This window comes from Bos javanicus, chromosome 9 (genome assembly GCF_032452875.1).
Source record: "Bos javanicus breed banteng chromosome 9, ARS-OSU_banteng_1.0, whole genome shotgun sequence".
NCBI classification, from domain to species: Eukaryota; Metazoa; Chordata; class Mammalia; order Artiodactyla; family Bovidae; genus Bos; species Bos javanicus.
This window is the reverse complement of record NC_083876.1, coordinates 88269003-88274612: the sequence shown is the minus strand read 5'-3', so window position 1 is coordinate 88274612 and position 5610 is coordinate 88269003. Positions and strand designations below refer to the sequence as shown.

At 42.7% G+C, this 5610-nt stretch overlaps 1 long non-coding RNA gene across 1 annotated transcript; it reads right to left on the bottom strand.

The window, feature by feature from the left end:
• Positions 1-323: 323 nt before the first annotated feature.
• Positions 324-4431, bottom strand: LOC133254184 (uncharacterized). Its single transcript, XR_009738592.1, has 3 exons — positions 4216-4431; positions 1081-1116; positions 324-578 (listed from the first exon to the last, which is right to left on the bottom strand). It is a non-coding gene; the product is annotated as an uncharacterized LOC133254184 (long non-coding RNA).
• Positions 4432-5610: the final 1179 nt, after the last annotated feature.

Here is a 5610-nt window from a genome sequence, read left to right as displayed (position 1 = left end):
GGGTCTGTGTCCCAATTATCTGTCCTTCATCACTCTTACTTCCTAATATTTAGGTGTCTTTGCTTCCTTGCTCTGATTTCATTTTCCGAGATTACAAGAGTATTGAATAATAAGTGGCAGGGACCATTCTTGCTTTAGTCCTGACTCCAGCAGGAAAGAACATATTCGGGGTGTGTTGTGCTAATTTTTGATAGTAGCATCTAGAGAAAAGAGGTCATTTTGCTTATGTCTACGTACCTATAAACTTGTGGCTGTAAAAATGTAAATACTCATGATTCTAATTTCTAGGGGATTATAAGAAATTTATCCACATAATATTAAGAAGCTCTTCTTTTTTTAAAAGTTAAGTTTGTTTATTTATTTTATTTTTCACTGAGCTGGGTCTTCATTTCTTTGTGAAGGCTTTCTCTAGTGCAGTGCGCTGGGGCTCCCTGGTGTGGGGCTTCTCACTGCAGTGGCTTCTCTTGTTGCAGAGCATGGGCTCTTGGCCCACACGGGCTTCAGTAGTTGTGGCCCACGGGCTTAGTCACTCCGTGGCGTGTGGAATCTTCACGGGCCAGGGATCGAACCTATGTCCCCTGCAGTGGCAGGCAGATTCTTATCCACTGTACCACCAGGGAAATCCAAGAAGCTCTTCTACTTAAACATTTTCAAAATGTTATAAAATGAATCTTTTCTACCCTTTTTCTTACGTAATTTGGGTCCACCCCCCAAAACAAAGAAGATATTTATAGAATTAATAAAAGATCTTTCTAAGTAAATGGATGGATCCAGACAAGGGTGTAACAAATATTTTACAATTATAATCTTCACCACAGATTTTTCTAGAGGACTGACAGTTGGAATGGAAGTATAAAGTCAATAATTATCTAAAGACTGACTTAGTCTTTATGCTTTTAAGAATAGCTCAGTGGATAAAGAATCTGCCTGCAATGTAGGAGACACAGTAGATGTGGGTTCAATCCAGCAGTCTTATACAATAATTTCAAGAAAATACAACCTCAAAATATATTTATATATATAACATGAAAGCTAAAATGAAAATATTTAAAAGGAATTGGAGAAAAAGTAAAGATATACCTTCAATAGAGTACTTTAGAAAGATCATTGGGAAACCTGCAAAAAAAAAAAAAAAAAAAAATCAGAGTCAGAAAAAGCCATAGACAGAGTCCAACAAGAGTTACCAAACAAACAATAACCAAAACATACAAAACCCCACAAAACTATGGGGAAAATATCTCACCTGTAAATGAGGAACAGGTGTATATCAAACAGAGTATATCAAAGAAACAGAGCATATCAAAACTGTTTTAGGAAAGAAAGATACATTTAGGATCAGTCTGAAGTTTATGAGAAAAGATTGAAATAAATACAGAGAAAATAAAGCAGAGAAAGCCCCTCTACCAAGCCCCTAACAACAAATAAAAAGGAATTGTGTATCAGAGTGCACCACACCTGCCGATGTGTGAGAAAGCTATGCTAGGGTGTCCGGTCTCTGAGATTCAAGTCGCAACTCCTGACCCCTCTTCCTCTCCTCCAACACTGGGATTTTCCCCAGGGTCCTCACTAGCGTGTTGTAATCCAGAAGGGAGCCAGAACCATTAACAAAAAACGTAAACTGCCCTCACCATCCCCACCCCTTGGGCCACTAAGCTGCCCTTCACTCCAGGACGATTTGTTTGGACAGAACTAAGCTCTGTAGAATCAAGCAGATCATAACATTTTAAAAGGAAAGTGAAATTCTATTTTAAGGGAAACTTGCTAAAACAACGCAGAGACCAGCTATTTTTGGATCACGAAATACTTTCATATCTTTAAGGAGAGACTATTCTGTTTCCTGTATAGTCCCTGATGGGAAATACTAGCTATTCAAAATTGTTGCAATTCTATTGTTTTACTTATTTTCTACAAATAATTTCTCAACTCAGTCTATTATCATGATACTATGATAATTTATCTTCTGGTGCATAAAGTGTTAAGCTTTAACATGTCTAAAATATACCAATGACTATAGTATTGTGATTTGCTTGCTATCAGAGGACTTGTTTTTCCTTGGAAAAGTCAGGTTTTAGCTTTTTAAAGAAGGAACCCAGGGGCATTCCCTGATGGTCCAGTGGTCAGAACTCGGCACTTCCACTGCTGGGTCCTGGGTTCAAACCCTGACTGCGGAACTAAGATCCCGCAAGTTACACTGTGTGGCAAAAAAAAAAGAAAGAAGAAGAAGAAAGAAAGGAGCACAATTTTAAGAGAGAATGCTCTTTCCAATTTAAAAGGGTCTGAAGAATGAGACAGAAGGTCATTTACAAGCATACGCGTTGAGCATTTACACTAAACCACCCCAGAGCAGTAAGTCTACACCGCAGCCCTCACTGCGGTCCCTGTGGGAAGATGGAGAGAGATGGCCTGCCTCCCTGTCCTCCACCAGGATGTGTTGAATGGATTCTCTTCTGCAGAAATAGAGCTTAAGAGATGGGGGCTGAGGACTAGAGTTTACCTGGAAGCTGAGCCTGACTGAGAGCAGAAGCGCTGGCCAATGTCCAGTTTGGGGGACTGTCATAGGAGCTGGGAGCATACAGTTCTCCACGGAGGGTCCTAAGGAAGGAAATCAGCCCCAGTCTATCTCTCTATGGGTTACTGTAAGGCTTAAACAAAAAATCAATGGGACTGCTGCTAGATCTAGGCCCCAAAGAACTGAAAGCAGGGACTCAAGCAGACACTTGAACACCCGTGTTCATAGCAGGGCTCTTCCTGAGGGCCTAAAAGTGGAAACCATCTAAATGTCTGTCAACAGACACGTGAATAAACAAATCATGGGAGATGCACACATGGAGTGTCATCTCGCCATCCAAAGAGAATGAAATTCTAAGTGACGTTGTGGATGAACCTTGGAAACATACTAAGCGAAATAAGCCAAATGCCAAAGGATGACTATGATTCCATTGCGACCCCACGGACTGCAGCCCGCTAGGCTGCCAGGTTCCTCTGTGTGAGGAATTTTCCAGGCAAGAGTACTGGAGTGAGTTCCCATTTCCTTCTCCAGGGGATCTTCCCAACCCAGGGATCGAACCCGGGTCTCCTGCACTGTGGGCAGACTCTTTACTGTCTGAGCCACCAGGGAAGCCCATATGAGGTACCTAGAAGAGGCACATTCATAGTAAAAAGTAGAGAAAGGACCGTGAGGAGTGCGTAATGGGGCAGTACTGTTTAATGTACAAAGCTGGGACTAACCTGGTGGCCCAGTGGCTAAGGCTCCATGCTCCCAGTGCGGGAGGCCTGGGTTTGATCCCTGGTCAGGGAACCAGATCACATATGCCACAACTAAGAGTTCAAATGCTGCATGCAGCAACTAAAAACGAGATCTTGAACGCTGCAATTAGAAGACACTGCATGCCGCAACTAAGACCAGGGGCAGCCAAATACATCAACAAAAATAAATATTTAGAAAAAAAAAAAAGAATTGAGCTGGCTATGCTAGTACTTTTGCCTTGAAAAAAATTGGTTCAGAGCTTTTGTTTAGCGTGATGAAAATGAAAAAACTTTATTTAGTTGTGGTATCTGTACAGCATTGTGAAGTACGTATTGCATCCAAACTATACACCTAAAGTAGCTAAAATGGCAAATTTTGTGTTATGTGTATTTTGCCACAATCAAAACCAAAAACAAAATAAAAGGCAATGTAATACTCAAAACTTAAAATTGCCACAAAGTTCCCTTGTCTGCCTGACACAGTGATTCTCCCAATAAATGCTAGTTTCTCTTCCTTCTCTGACCCCACCGTCCCAACCCTGACATTCCCCACTCTTAGCTCTTAGGCAATAGTTGATGCTCCAGGACACCTCCATATATTTAATTTATTCTTACTTTGGAGAAAGTTGTTCTTAAACATCCTTGAAAGAGGTTGCAAAGCGAGACTCAATTCCAAGAGTTTCCTTTCTGTCTCTGTTGTCATCAGGGTCCCCCTCTCTATTTTCCCAACCACAGACCCATGAGGGCCTCATCATTAAGAAAACCAACCAACCAACCAAACAAACAAAAAACCTTGAAGCCATATTTTCCTCCAGAAACTGCCCCAATTCAGAACTGCCTGTCCTGTTTCTACTCAACTCTGTCCTTGACCACTGCCATCTGGCCTCCCTCACCACCACACAACTGAAATGACTGGTGTCAAGAGGACCAATGATTCCCCCTTTGCCCAAACCAAGAGTCAGTGCCCACCTTCCTTGGCCTCACTCTGGCACCTGGTGGTGACCACTTCCTCTTGATGCATCATCTTTTCTTGGCTCCTTTGGTGTCTTCTTCTAGCTTTGCTCCTTCTTTGACATTCCCTCTCGATCTCCTTTGCTGACTCCTTCTCTGGTATTCTAAAGTTTGAAGCTCATTTTATATTCTATATTTTTGCCCTCAATGATCTCATCCTGTGTCATGGCTGTAAATGCCATTCATAAGCTGATGACTTCAAATTTATTACTCTAGTCCTGACCTTTCTCTTGAACACCAGACTCATAAATTCAGTGGCCGACTGAACTTCTCCAACACCATTTGATAGGCATCTCAAATTTAAGAGATCTAAAAAAAGAACTTTTTGCCCATCTTAACCGCCCCACTCACAAGCAAGTTTTTTCTTCATCTTCCCCATCTTGACCAATATAACTACCATCTGCAGCTCAAACCCTACGGACCTGAACCCTGCTGAAACTGCGATGGCGTCCTACTGCACTCAGAATGAATGACACTCTGGACAAAGTCCCTCAGGCTGAGATGAACAGGCCGCTGCCCACCTGTGACATCATTTGGCGCACCCTCTCTTTCTCTCAGTGAACCACGTGTTGAGTCTTCTGTTTCCAGGACACGTTGAGCTCAGTCCTGCATTTCTGCCAGCTGTTCGCCTGCCTGGAAGGCCCTATCCCCAGATACAGCTTCAGCTGATTTTTTCCCTTGGCTTCTCTGTGTGCTTTGTGGAATCGTCTGTTTCCTGACCCAAGGCCCTCAGCAGTGAGACTATAGGGTCCTAACCACCAGGCCACCAGGGAATTCCCAGCTGATTCTTTCTTGTCATGTAAGTGTCTGCTCGGATTATATTCCCTTAGAGGAGACTTGCTTTACCTTCTCATCTAAAGTGATGCTTTCCCCACCATTATTTTTGTATCCCCCTCTTTCAGAATTCATCATTATTTGCCATTATTTTGAGTATTTTTTGTTTGGTTTTTTAGATTTTCTGTTTTCTCCAGTTTGAATGTAAGTTCCATGAGACAGAGGATGTCATCTGTCTTGTTTACTGGGTAACTAGAGCCTGACTGGAATTTGAGGTGCTTAATAAAGGAGATCAGCCCTGGGTGTTCTTTGGAAGGAATGATGCTAAAGCCGAAACTCCAGTACTTTGGCCACCTCATGAGAAGAGTCGACTCATTGGAAAAGACTCTGATGTGGGAGGGATTGGGGGCAGGAGGAGAAGGGGACGACAGAGGATGAGATGGCTGAATGGCATCACCGACTCGATGAATGTGAGTTTGAGTGAACTCCGGGAGTTGGTGATGGACAGGGAGGCCTGGTGTGCTGTGATTCATGGGGTCACAAAGAGTCGGACAAGACTGAGCGACTGAACTGAACTGA